The sequence below is a fragment of the Semicossyphus pulcher genome, unplaced genomic scaffold (assembly GCF_022749685.1).
Source record: "Semicossyphus pulcher isolate SPU_LCO1_2020_fin unplaced genomic scaffold, fSemPul1.0.p SCAF_22, whole genome shotgun sequence".
NCBI classification, from domain to species: Eukaryota; Metazoa; Chordata; class Actinopteri; order Labriformes; family Labridae; genus Semicossyphus; species Semicossyphus pulcher.
This window is the reverse complement of record NW_027211696.1, coordinates 3,776,441-3,789,154: the sequence shown is the minus strand read 5'-3', so window position 1 is coordinate 3,789,154 and position 12,714 is coordinate 3,776,441.

Below are 12,714 nucleotides of genomic sequence, written 5' to 3'. Positions count from 1 at the left end.
GCAGTGCCATGGGGAAAAGCCATTACACCTTCTGATAAACACAGGGCACAATTTTAATATTCGCAGCATGAGAGCCAGACTCACAACCTTTTAGCCAAAATACAGCTGAAGTCAAGAAATGTCCACAGCCACCTCACTCCTGGTTACAACTATAAACCAGCACAAAAATGACAATTACCAACATATGCAGAACACATGTTCTAAACAGACACATTAAAAACACTAACAAAATATTTTTTTGCATTTTGGAACATAAATAATTCAACAACTTAAAATACTCAGTCAGCACTAGGCGGCAGGCATGATGGGAAATGAGGACGTCCCTATCGCTGCCAGAGTGCGCGTCACAGCTGAGCAGATGCTGAGCAGCACATGCGCGGACTGTTCTCATTCACAGAACGGCAAATGAAGACGTTTTGTGAAGTCCCTTTTACGTCTCATGAAGATGTTAAAGCGATGCTACGTTTTGATTTAGTCCCGACCTGCAGACTGTTGTAGTCTAGTAGGAAGATAGGGTGTCCATGCACCCCATGGATATATGTTTTTCTTACTTAGTTTTTTGTAATCCTCATGGTGTCTAGTTAACAAATTTTGATGTTCCCAACTCAAATATTGTCCCAAGGGTCCGTTTGGCAGCCATTTTTGCAGCTTGGATTTCTGACGAAAAATTGAAAATCTACATAACTTTTGAACTATACATCGTACAGAGACAAATGAACCCATTCTGTGTAATTGTGTCTGTCATCATCCCTGTCATCATCCCTGTCATCATCTCTGTCATTATCCTTGTCATCATCCCTGTCATCATCCCTGTCATCATCCCTGTTTGGCAGCCATTTTTGCAGCCATCTAGGATTTCTGACAAAATCAATTGGCATGAGGAATTGATTGAGAGTGTTATTATGATGATTTGAACAAGTTTGGTGTATTAAAAATTGAAAAATATGAAAAAGTCAGATTAATTTACACTCAAAATTTTACCCCATTTTATTGTTTTGACTAAAAGGAACAATGACAACTTGCTTGTTCTCTCTCTCTCTCTCTCTCTCTCTCTCTCTCTCTATGTGACAGGGATGATGATGACAGTGATGATGACAGGGCTGCAACAATTAATCGATTAGAATCGATGATTAAAATAGTTGGCAACAAATTTCATCATCGATTAGTTGGGTCTCTGTTATGATGCATGGCATATGCTGTGAAAACGGCAGCCAGCCAATGCCGCGGCTTGTGTAGCTCACGTGATAAATTACAGGAAGTTAGATTAGTGTAGATTAGTGTCCGTTTACGGTTACGATTTCGTTCATTTGAAAACAAACCGTCACAACATGGAGAGAAATGACGGAAAGTATTTCTGTACGTAACATTGTCTTTAAATGAACTTGTAATCGTGTGTTTAGTTGAAATTCGGTCAGACAGACACTGGAGTGTAACATAACGTTATGGAGTTTTTGATTATTTTATGCCATTAGTCAGAGACAGCCTAAAGTGAATCTTTTATTTATTCACAACAGAAACATCAGCAATATCGGATTAAATATATTTTGGTTAGTTTCATTTACCTGTTATACTCAGTTCATGGCTGTATCCACAATGTCCTGTTTTATTGTGATGGCCTTCTCTGTATTTTCCTTTTTAATGTGAAATATTTTTTTTGTTTTGAATATAATGCTAATACAAAAATTGATCTTTTTTTTTTATTCGATTAATAATAGATTAATCGTAGAAATAATCAACAGATTAATCGATTATCAAAATAGTTGTTAGTTGCAGCCCTAGATGACAGATGATGACAGTGATGACGACATAGATGATGTCAGTAATGATGACAGAAATGATGACAGTGATGATGACAGAGATGATGACAGAGATGGTGACAGTGATGACGACAGAGATGACATAGATGATTACAGAGATGATGACAGTGACGATCACAGGGATGATGACAGGGATGATGACAGGGATGATGACATAGATGATGACAGGGATGATGACAGTGATGATGACAAGGATAATGACAGAGATGATGACAGTGATGAGGACAGGGATGATGACATAGATGATTACAGAGATGATGACATAGATGATGACAGGGATGATGACGAGGATAATGAAAGAGATGATGACAGAGATGATGACAGTGATGATGACAGGGATGATGACATAGATGATGATGGTGATGACGACAGAAATGATGACAGTGATGATGACAGGGATGATGACAAGGATGATGACAGGGATGATGACAGTAAAGATGACAGTGATGATGACATAGATGATGACATAGATGCTGACAGAGATGATGACAGGGATGATGACAGGGATGATGACAAGGATGATGGCAGGGATGATGACAAGGATAATGACATAGATGATGACAGGGATGATGACAGTGATGATAACAGGGATGATGACAAGGATGATGGCAGGGATGATGACAAGGATGATGACAGGGATGATGACAGTGAAGATGACAGTGATGATGACGTAGATGCTGAGAGAGATGATGACAGGGATGATGACAGGGATGATGACAGGGATGATGACAAGGATAATGACAGAGATGATGACAGGGATGATTACAGGGATGATGACAGACACAATTACACAGAATGGGGTCATTTGTCTCTGTACGATGTATAGTTCAAAAGTTATGTAGATTTTCAATTTTTCGTCAGAAATCCAAGCTGCAAAAATGGCTGCCAAACAGACCCTTGGGACAATATTTCGAGTTGGGAACATCAAAATTTGTTTACCAGACACCTTGAGGATTACAAAAAACTAAGTTCGAAAAATATATCCACGGGGTGCATAGGGACCCTATCTTCCTACTAGACTATTGGCTGAGCTCCAGACCACTGCCCCGCTATAGACAGTCCATAACAGAGCAGAATAATAAAAATAGAAACACAGACAAAGGGCAGATCCTCTACAGATACAGACACCGGCTCACACTTCTCCTGGATTATAATGTTGATTAAGAGGGAATATTTAATACGGAAAATCCTGCTCATTAAGCCTTTTATTACTATTATTAACAGTATGAGTCTGTCAATTGAGCTGGTCTGTGTTTAGTAACTTTTATCTTCAGCAGCACTCTGTGAAGGTGGGAAAAACAAGAAATTCATTCTTGTTCCTACTTTTGTGTGTTTTTGTGTTAAACATATATATATATATATATATGTTCTATTTAATTTGATATTTTATTTTAGTGCTATTTTTTAACTTTTCAGATTTGGAATTTTAATATTTTAATTTCAGATACATTTTGAACATATGTGAATATATCGGCCAATATATCGATATAGGAATTTTTTTACTCCCTAATATCGGAATCAGCATCGGCCCCAAAAATCCAATATCAGTCGGGCTCTAATTCGGACAATATGTCATATGTCACCAATATCTTTATTTTATGTGGTTGATTGCCATGATGTTTGTTGCACACAATCAAGCATCTCTCATGATAATACTGTAATTACTTTCCTGATCCTCTGGCTTCTCTTCTAGTGCCACATCAGGTCATAATTGTAATGATTTTGGTTTATGACTATAGTGACAAAATAATGACATTCAGCTTTTACTTTGTTTCTGTTTTTTGCTAATTGTTAGCATGCTCCCTGTCTTACAGACACAGCCCTTGAGATTAGGGAATACATTAGGATCCAGGTCAATCTCGGATCCCATCGACTATATAGCCTCTGGGGACGATGGTGAATGTGTCGTTTTTTCTTGTGGTTTACTTTAATTAACGGGTCTTACTTTTGCTGCAATTTCAACATAATTTTGCAGATTTGTAATATGTTAAAAGGCAGGATTGTCAGGTCTGTCCTTAAGAGGAGAAGAAACCTACTTTTAAAATGCTTCTTTGTTGAACTGAGGTCGTTGCAATCTGATGCATTCAAGGAAGTCGGGAAATCTGAACTGAATTTTAGATCCAGAACGGATTGTTGGCTGAACTCGCTGCAGATGTCTGTTTATAGAGATTAATAAGAAGCTAAATTGTCATCAGACTGTTTTTCCTGCATACGCGGCAGCCTGCTGATACATGATTGATCAATATTACTCGGACTACAAGCGTACTACGAACGGAAACCAGAACACTTGCCTTCCTAGAAATCCACGTCCCTGCCTACAGAGTCTACATTTCTATGTAGAATCTGTAAATAGAGATTAGGATCCAGGTTAAAGGGCCTTAACACACATTTACAATTTGTATAGAACCACAAAAAATAAATACGGTAAACTTGGGACCTTACAACTAAAGTCGTGTGACAGTTGCGTTAAATTTAGAAATATCTGGTCTAAGCTGAGACAGGCTTTCAAGAGTAATGGCTGGAAAGGATTGAGAAAAGGCACTGGTAAAGAAAGAAGGGAAACAAAGTCATGTTTCTTTGATCGAGTGACTGTCATTGGTTGTTCTTTCAACGCACCACCAGCGAGAAATCTCAAACTAGATCACTGTAAAAGGTCATCCAATTACTTTCCATCCAACAGTGTGTACATTTTCTATCATCTTTTTGTCATTTAAGGACATGTAAAGATGTCACTCAAACCAGGAAGCAGGGACAAATACGGCTCCAAATACAGACTACACATTAAAAAGTGAGCGTTCAAAGAGTTAAAATACAGCCAATTAAACATAAATATGAGCAGAAGCTGGGTCACTGAAGTAGAGAAACTGCATATGTCTCTGAAATGCAAAGATGTTTTATTTTGTACCCCTCATTACACTTCTATTTTCACCATATTTGAGAAACATCAGAGGAAAGCACGAAACAATTTGCAGAGCTGCAGAGATAATTATTACATGAAACAGTGGTGTCATCCCACTGCTTTCTTCTTCTGAGGAAAGATTCATGTACTTATTCATTTCTTTTGTGTTGCATAAGTGAAATCCACCAGGTAATGAAGGACATAGTGTAATGTCTAACAATAAGAGCTACATGCATGTGGCATATTAACCCTGTAATAGAGCAGCTGAAGGGTTAATTTGCCAGAGAATCAAAGAATCGGAGTAAACATTTTAACTTAGTGACTGTAACTTAAGACACACATGCACACATACATACTTTTCTGTTTCTTATTCAGATCCATTACAGCAGCCAGTCATCACTGGTTCAGAGGAGAAAGACATGAAAAGTCTGTTTTTTTTTTCTTTCAGCGGTTTTACGTTCTGCTGTCTTAGCGCTGAGGGCTTAAAAACTTCTCAGCTTTACTGCTTCCAGTCCCAGTCGGACTTGACATATATTATGACTATTGAAGCATTTGAATATTGTCTCATAGCAAGTCTGTTGGCAAAAAGAAGCCTCAGTCCTTTAGTTTTATATTGAAAGAAAGAAAAACACATACATCTACTCCTCACTGTCTGCTGTGCACATTTTACCTGCAGTTTTCTCCAGCTTCAGACTATTTCCCCGAGAAGATTTAGCTCATTTTCTTTGGTCAGATCTTATAATTATAGGAAAACCTATCTATTAATTAAGTTTGCTGGCTGCCATTGTAGTCCGTGTATTTTAATATTTGTTATTGCATTTTGTGCCAATTTGGTTGCAGACGTCTTGCACTCAAAAACTAGATGAAGACTGTCTCTGAAGTATTAATGAAAATTTACGTGAATGATTTTCTGCGGCTTTGTGAGCTGTTGTTTGCACACTGAGGCCACGTTTTAAAGTTGTTAATATATTTAATTACTAGTATAATACTTTGTATTCCCTAACATTATTTCAATCTTGCTTTTTTTCTTATTTTTATCTGTATGTTACTCGGTGTGTTGGTAATAAATTATGAGGAACTAAAACACTGCTGAATATGAAAGCAATTTGGAAGTAGGGATGATTGAAGTTAAATTGGCATAAAGATAAAGCTCCTTACTGACTGCGCAGTCTACTTTTATAATGGGTGAAAGATTCATTTGGAAAGTAACTACAAACAAAATACATTCCTCTCATCTACAAACTGAAAATATTCTCTCTAGGGTCTCATGACTTTTTTGGCTAATGTTACCTAAACAACGATTGAAGCATACGCAGGGGTAAACATGCAGTATGCAAAACCATGCATTCATCCATCATCTAAACCGCGAAGGGAAGCTTACAAACACACAGAATTTTAGAGTCACCAATGAACCCAACGATCATGTCTTTTGACTGTGGGAGAAGGCTGGAGTACCTGGAGACAGCCTCTGTATGCGCGGGGAGAACATGCAAACTCCACACAGAAAGGCCCCCGTGGCCGTACGGATTTGAACCAGGGACCTTCTAGCTGTGAGACGACAGTGCTAACCGCCGTGCAGCTTATGCAAAACCAATTGGACTCTGCACAGATCCGCCAGAACATTATGAACAGCATGGGCACCCTGACTGGTCAGCAGCTACACGGCCCCATATCCAACAGACTGTGATGCACTGTGTGATCTGACACCTATCAGAACCAGCATTCACTTTTGCACTTGTGCAGTCCTCGTTGCGCTGATCGCAGGTTCGACTCCCTGTCTGCTGATCATTTGGTGCATGTCATCCCCCACTCTCTACTCCCATTTCCTGTCTATCTTCAGCTGTCCTATAAATAAAGGCAAAAGCCCAAAAAAATTATCTTAAAAAAAAAAAAAATGTTATTCTCTTCACCTGCCAGTGGTCATAATGTAATGGTTGATCAGTGTCTATCATAATTAAGACATGACACATGGCAGGGTAGCTCCCTATGTAACTCTAATCAGTCTAAAGGTGCCTTTTGACCAAAAGTACCAGGAACTTTATGTTAGCAAATCAGGCCAATGACGTATGGAGAAGCAGTAAAAGTAACGCCTGTCCAGTAGGTGTTGGTAAGAAGTAATTATCTTGGCGCACACTGTCTCATTGCTGGTCACCGTTTTTTAATTCCTGCTGGATGTCCTCTTCCGCATAAAGACTCAGCAAGGCCTGCATAGACTTTCTATTCTGACTCCATCTCAAAACACTGCGATAAACAATCTTAAAGCACGATGATAACAGTGAGCTTGCAGCGAGTACTCGACCAATCAGAAACTATCAGCACTTCAGGCCCCACCCTGAGAGTTTACCCTGGAACTAAATTCCTCAAAAGGTTCCTAGTTCCTGGGGAAAGTTCCTGCTGTCGAAAAACACCTTAATTAAGTTTGACCAATCAGAGTCTTTGGCATTGACTCCATTACCGTCCATGTGCTATCATTTTTGCAAAAAACACAAAAAGAGGACCACACCTAAATGTGTGTGAAGGTCTCACTCATCCAGGTTATGGTAATTTGAAGCTTAATCCAAAAGACTAGACTAGGTTAAAGGTTTTTAAAGACCTGAAGTATTTAAAGTTCCAGAGCCAAATTAAGTTTTATTCACTGGAATCCAAAAGCTGTCCCTATGTCACTTTTCTTTTGTACTTTCTGTGAATCCGCCTTTGTATTCATGTCCAGTATGATAAAGTAGTGGCAAGTGAGAGATACAGTCCTTCTGCTGACTCTTAAAAATGTAGTTTGTGATGTTCACATTGACTTTTAGTCCCCCTTGAGATGCACCGCCATGCATAAACAATGAACAAACTTAAATACTCCCCCCTGGGAAGTTTGAATGTAGTAAGCTCTATTTACCCTGCCAGTGTGCATTAGCTTTAATGTAAATAAGGTTTCCAATAACATTTATTTAGTTTGGATGACTCGTCAATATCAATGAAGACAGTAAAGTCAATAAGGGTAATGGATAGGTTGTAATAAATCCATCAAACACTGTGGCACAGGCTCAGACTCATCCCTTTTGAATTCCACATTTCTTTCTCCTACCTCCTTCTTCTTGAAAGTCTCTCTCGCCCAATCTCTCTGTCACAGACTCTCAGACTTTGATGTACAGTTCTACTAAGACTACAGCAGCTCCGGGCAGCCCCACCATAAAATCTACAGTGGATGCACATGAGGGCTCTCCCGCAGACTTTTCAGGCCTTTATGTACCCTTTCTGTGAGGATTCTTTGCTCGAGGACATGATGCATAATTCATATGATTGTGTTTTTTAAAATGGGGGATGGCAGAAGAAGCCCAGAAGTGTCCGAGAAAAAAATAAACACAAACAGACACCGCTGGTAAGAAGATGTTTAGGTCTTGGTGCGAGTATACTGCAGACATAGGTCATTTGCTGATGCTCAGTTGTTTGTCCTGCATAATGACGGTTTTAGCCCTGCTAGCCGTGGCTTTAGGGATGGCCATGTTGGTCAGGCAGTCCAACACTTTAGACGACACTGATTTATCACAACAGCTTTTTGCTAGATTGCCATCATATTTTGTCCAGACATTTGGAGTCCCCAGGATGAAATGTACTGACTTTGGTGTTCTCTTGACTTTTTTCTCTTAGGCAACTGTGCTCTTTTTTTCAGTGTCTGAACAGCTTCCGTTGTAAATGGATTGCCGTTGAATTCCGTGCAGCATCAACACCGATTTACTGACTTTTCATCGTTTGATTTTAATGTGTCCCTTAGGCTACTTCAGCTTATGACTCACCCTCAGCTGTACTTTGTTTAGTGCTTATTAGCAAACATTAACATGCAAACATGCTAAAATAAAAATGTGATAACATGATAACATCAGCCTGTTGTCACTGTGATCATGTTTGCATGCTGACATTAGCGTTTAGCCTAAGGCAGATAGCCTCACAGAACTTTAACATGGCCCTTACTCTGTGTTTAAAGCACAATCATGTCAGCAGCGCGCTAATGTGACAGCTTTTCCATGAAACTAAAATGAATTTCCAGAGCAGCTAAACTTTCTCTGCAGTTGCAGTTTTCCTTAGATATGTGTGAGTAATCCCCAACAACACCTGCATATTGATTGACTTACTCATAAGGGACGGTCGTCTTTCAGTTGGAAGGTCGGGGGTTCGATTCCCAGCTCCCTCAGTCCACATGTTGAAGTGTCCTTGGGCAAGACACTGAACCCCGAAAGTCTATATAAGTGCAGTCCATAATTTTGGACCAAAACCTTGCAGCAAAGAAGGCTATTTTCATCATTTACTTAAAGGTATAATAAGTAGGGTTTTTCCTTGCATTTTGTCAACAACACATTCAAACTGGGCCCCTCCTCCTGGGCTCTTTGTCACCAGAAGCTCTCTCTCACTCTCTCGTGCGAGAACACGCCCACCTTGCCGAACTAACACTGACAGCATTACAGTTACCTTTGTGCTAGCATGCAAACCGCCGGTTACCCTTGCGCTAGCATGCCAACCGCCGGTTACCTTTGCACTAGCATGCTAATCGCTGGTTACCGCAGCGCTAGAATGCTAATTGCTGGTTAGATTTGCGCTAGCTTGCTAACCGCCGCTTAGCTTAGTCCTACCAGGTTTTAGGCACCTACCTGTCCAACAGAAAGAAGACCAACTCTGCATCCGTCTTTTGCCACGTTCGTTGGTCTGACTGGGGCCCAGTTAGAAATTTGAACCACTCCCACACTCACCTATACGCTGTGATTGGCTCAGGGAACCACAACAGCGCCCCTTCTGAAAACGTCCTGTGCAAAGCAAAACAACATAATAGATGCAGAGGGAAGGGTCTCACAAGGGTCTGCACACACACTCACCAACACCCATGTATAGAGACCCATAAGTGATGATTTATAGTATATTATATTAGAAAAAGTCTACTTATTATACCTTTAAATCCCCTTTGAGAAGTTTTTTACTGGTTATGAAACAGACTGAAATTCATTCTGATGCCTCTGTATGACCTCCAAAAGCAAACCAGACCGTCAGTGACAAGATTGATTATTTCTGTATGGGTACTTTAATGCCTGAAACCGCTGGCGGGGGGTATGTGTCAGATGAAGCAATTAGTAAATGGTCAATGGACTGTACTTATATAGCACTTTTCTAGTCTGTGCGACCACTCAAAGCTGCTTTTACACTACATGTCACATTCACCCATTCACACACACATTCACACACTGATGGCAGAGGCTGCTACCTAAAGTGCCCAACTGTCAATCAGTTATCACAGTCATACCCGTTGGCTATGCCACCAGGAGCAATTTGGGGTTCAGTGTCATGCCCAAGGACACTTCGACATGTAGCCTGAGGGAGCTGAAGATCGAACCTCCGACCTTCCGATTGAAAGACGACCGACTCTACTACTGAGCCACAGCCGCCCCAATTAAATGCATGCTGCCTTTGTTTACATTTCCCAGGGCAAAACTCGAAAGTGAGTGATACATATGACTTAAAGAAAGCAGGATGAGATTTTTTGTTAAAAAAACACTACTTAAGCATGTACAGGACAAAATCAGTGATAAGAGGTACGGCTTTGTCCACAGGGGGCGCCAAAATCAACACAAACCAAAAGTTCCTCACAGGAGCTTTTGGTTTGTGTTGAGCCAGGGCACACACAGCTGCATAGGTTACAATAAAAGCCAATGTGCAAAAAATCACACCTGACACACTTAGACCATAGACAATAGGGTTTGTCTTGTTCAATTTTTAATATTATTTCATTAGATTCAACATCAACAACAACAACAACGTTAAAAATAACTTTAAAAATAGTTAATAATGAACATTGCGCTTCCAGGATGCAGGCCTGCTTGTGCTATCTTGAATTATTTCTGAATCTGATCTGAACTAACTCTTCTTTCCTTTTTGAATTCATGACGGCAGATGCCGGCTGTTGTGCGTTTGCCACCTGATTCCTGATTGTGACTACGCTTACAGTGACATCACGTGTTTACCCCCTAACTGATCCCTGCCCACGAGCACTTCACTACAGTCACACCCGCAGCTGTGGAAGGCACTCCTTTTTAAGTGGGAGGGTATAAATAGGCAACCTGTCGGGTCATTCTTGCTGCTCTCCACCACAAGCAGGAAGCTGTCACCATGCATGCTGATAGACATCCTGCTCACACAGCTGTTCTGTCATATGGTGTGTTGTGGAATAAATGCAAGTAATTAAGTAAGAGTTGTTTTCAATGTAAGATTTGTAGTGTAAGCTTTAAACTACTATGCATGTCGGATGCATTACCAAAATAAAAGCTGAAAGTGTTTTTGTCTTTAATCTAGGTCACAAGTAAAGGCCAGTGCACACTTGGGTTGGGTGCCAAAATATTCTCTTTCCTCCCTTGGAGAAAAAAAGTGGTAGAGTGTTGTTGGTGTGCTCCGGCAGCACGGCACCTGCCTCCTCTGAGACACACATGACAGCTCTCGCATGCTCTGCCCTGGTGACAGACTGTGACATGCTCGAGGATGAAGGGACGGCTTTGAGAGTGGATGGGGAGGTAGGGAGGGGGTTGATTTTGTGTAGTGAGTAAAATGTTCTAAATAAATCAGAATGTTGTTTTTGTTTTGACATATTTTTTTTCACACTGGAATTACAAGAGTGTTGTAAAAGAGACAGTGAAGTACTGAAAAAAGATACTGTTGGGTAACCCCCAATGTTTATGTCCACTACCAGTACCTCAGTAGAGTTAAAAACTCAAGTACGGTTTTATCTTTTTCTCTTTTGTGACCCTTCATACTTTTACCACTCATAACAACTCCCCTTTCTAGCCAAGGTTATTTGAAAAACGTTTACCTGCAGGCTCCTATTTAATTCAGTTTCCGATTACATCTCCAACAGTCAAGGTAATTTAAAGTAACAGTATGGCTGTGACCTGTGTTCTGTCACCTGTTGTTCCGAGTGAGTTCAGCCAGGATTACAAAGGGACTTAATGAGACTGGACATAGAAAGCTCAGTATAACATAATTTGAGAGCAGTTAAATCAAAGCTTTTGTGTTTTTTTTTTCTTTTCTGTATAGCTGTACCTTCCTCGTGGCAGGGGTTCTCAGAGTGGGGTACCCCAGGGTTTATTTCTGGGCACATTTATTTTCACTAAATCAGTACAAAAGTAACACAAAGAAAAAAGTATTTTGGTCATGGTTGTCCTTCACTTTCTGTAATAAAACAAGAGTCAAAATCAAATAGTCAGTTTAGGGGCATTTTAGAACCACAAAGTGTTCAGATTTACATGAATAAAACAGCCGTTATGAAATACTCATCTCATATGAATAAAGGCACAATTTGTGAAGCTCAACTTGAATTTATTTGCGTACAGAGATTTATTGGATACAATTTTTATTTTGGTAAAGGCATTTTCAACAAAATTCTCTTCTTTTCTTCCACATTGACATTTCATTCGGCTCAATTTTTCTTTTATTTAATAAGCTTATTATTTTAGCCCGTAAGACAGTTCTGTTCAGCTCAGCTCAGGGATTGGAAAGATGACTAATGAGGCATGACAGAGAAGGGGCAGGAGAAGAAAATGGACCTGGACAGTTTGTGCCGCTTGGCGACCTCACTGTGTCTATTTGAAGGACCACAACAAGTGTCCCGAGGTAGGAATTTGAGTAAAAACCTATTATACAACTGGTTATCAGCAGTTATAAAAATCATTAAAAGACTGACAAAAATACAACATTATAAACCAATGGGTGCTTCACTGTAAAGAACTATCCATCTCTGCATCCAGCCATTTGGCAGATGTCATTCCTCACTTGTTAATTAAATATCCACATCCCATTTGGAGATTTATTAAAACTGGTTTCAATTCCTCTGTCAACCTTCCCATTCCACACATCCTCATTTCAAGCTAAACTCATTAATCATACATTAGCCAGAGGTGGCTGTGTGTTGGTCCATGCACAACCATGTGACATCTCTAATGTGGTGTGATGGATTCATGACTGATCTGAAATAGTCGC